At 33.8% G+C, this 2,351-nt stretch overlaps 1 protein-coding gene across 8 annotated transcripts in view; it reads right to left on the bottom strand.

Moving 5' to 3' along the window:
• LOC113230166 overlaps window positions 1-2,351 on the bottom strand; it is a 52,616-nt gene that overhangs the window by 28,999 nt on the left and 21,266 nt on the right. The gene's annotated exons all lie outside the window — the stretch shown is intronic.

Here is a 2,351-nt window from a genome sequence, read left to right as displayed (position 1 = left end):
ACGTCTTCCAGCAAACCGTGCCAGACTAAGCTAAGCTTAGTTGGCACAGCGTCTGGGGGTCTACTCTCGATCTCCGTCCGATATCCGTCCGAAACAATTACTGTCAAATAAGTAATATTCGACCAAATTAAAAGACAAGTATCCAGTATGAAGCTTCATTCGCATCACGCGTCATCAATTTTTTTAGTGTTCGATCTTTGTATTAAGAATTTAACAAACTAGTGGAGTAATTTCACAAAAATAATTAAATATCATGGAGGTCAAACACCGTGACATTCAATGAACTTAAAAATTACAATTAAAAGATATTTAAAGTTGCCTTGTGTTTGTTTGCTATTCAAAAGACGTCAGGCGCATAAAACTAAAATCTTCGCTTCAACAGTCACTAAAGTTAGGAACACCGTGTACAATGTAAAAAAAGGCGTGGGTGCCAGCCAATGAATTTTTACAATTATTACATAAAGTGCAACGCAGCCTCTGTATAATTATTTGGTGTTATGAGTCTATACTATCTCATCTCGAATTCAATTTTCCCCATACTGAATTGGAACACTGGCTTTTTGGAATTTTTTTTTTCACACGAAAGGTATTTCAAAAACGTATATCGTATACTATACGTGTTCTATTTAATTCACTTAATATTTAAAAAACTACCTATTCTTTACCTTCTTGTAAAATTTCAAAGCAAGTTTGTTGTTTTTTTTCTATCGTGACCATTTTTAGGAATCGTGTTTTCACACCGTATACTAATCAGTGTATATATCCTTTATTTGACTATATGTTTTTTCAAAAGTAATTGATTCAACCATTGACTTACAATTATAAATGGACGTCGGGTCCGCACTAAAAAGTGTCCGAACTTATAGGGCGTTAAAATCGTATACAGAGCGTCATTCACGCTTTAGTCTTCGTTTGTTCGACTGACAGCGAAGCAAGCAAAATTAGACAGTACTGCGATGACATTACAATTTAAAAGCTTTTTCATATTACTTTACATGTCACTACGTTTAAATAGGTTGACTTGGGACATTTTTTTCGTGGTTTTTGTATTAGACCCGTCGTCCATTTATTTGTAAATCAATGGATTCAACAGTTTCATTGTCATACGGAATCAACCAAAGCCATTTGAGGTTTTATAGACTCTTAATTACTCCGCTAGCCGGTCAGATGCAGCAAGCGAATATGCAAAGCTGAAGAATGAAAACCATAAAATGATGAGTATTCATTCTTTTTGTCCACATTGCTGTTTTACTGTTTCATGTTTCGCTTGTACAATGGTTTATGTGTTTTGAGATTTTAGATAGATTTTATTTCGATAAAATTTCAAAATTCAAATATTCAAAATTCAAAATAATCTTTATTTCATAGGTAAGCATTATTACACTTGAAATCGTCACAATGGTTAAACTCTACCGCTCATTCGTAAGGCAGATTCCCCTGAGAAGAATGAGCAAGAAACTCTAGGGGTTGCTCTTTGTAAATAACATTTACAATATTTTTTATTTGAAACATCAGATTGAGACTACCTCCATGAGCTAAACGGGTTACTACCACGGATTTTTGTCATCCAAGTACGCAGAAGTTGTATAATAACCTTTAGTATAAAGTTTTTGTTTCACTATAGTTTTAAACCTCGTGAAAGGCAAATTTTGTATATCAACCGGAATCTTGTTATAGAAGCGTATACATTGCCCCTTAAATGATTGTTTGACTTTGTGAAGACGACTATTAAGAAAAGCTAGTTTATTTTTATTCCTCGTATTAATGTTATGTCTGTCACTATTTTTCATAAAGAAATTACTATTCCTTTTAACATAAATTATATTTTCATAAATGTATTGTGAGGCTAGTGTAAGAATGTTAATTTCCTTAAACTTATCTCTCAAAGATACTTTGGGGCCCAGATTGTAAATTGCCCTAACTGCACGTTTCTGCAGGACAAAGATTCTATTGATATCGGCGGCATTACCCCAAAGCAAAATGCCGTATGTCATTAGACTGTGAAAGTAGCTGAAGTAAACCAATCTAGCGGTTTCGACGTCTGAAAGTTTCCTTATTTTTTTAATCGCGTACACTGCAGAGCTGAGCCGTTTTGACAACTTACTTATATGGGGACCCCATTGCAATTTAGCATCTAACGTTATACCTAGAAATACAACTGTATCCACAAGATTCAATTTTTCGTTTCTAACTACAATGTTTGTAACCGTCTCTCTAACATTGGGTAATGTAAATTTCACACAATTTGTTTTTTTCTCATTAAGAAGTAGGTTATTAACAGCAAACCAATCAACTACTTTAGATATAGCATTGTTCACATCGTCATAGGAACATTGGTGCCTTTTAACTTT

This window comes from Hyposmocoma kahamanoa, unplaced genomic scaffold (genome assembly GCF_003589595.1).
Source record: "Hyposmocoma kahamanoa isolate Upper Pololo Valley unplaced genomic scaffold, ASM358959v1 63, whole genome shotgun sequence".
In the NCBI taxonomy this organism is placed as follows: Eukaryota; Metazoa; Arthropoda; class Insecta; order Lepidoptera; family Cosmopterigidae; genus Hyposmocoma; species Hyposmocoma kahamanoa.
The sequence above is the reverse complement of the archived record's forward strand: the minus strand, read 5'-3'. Positions and strand labels throughout refer to the sequence as shown.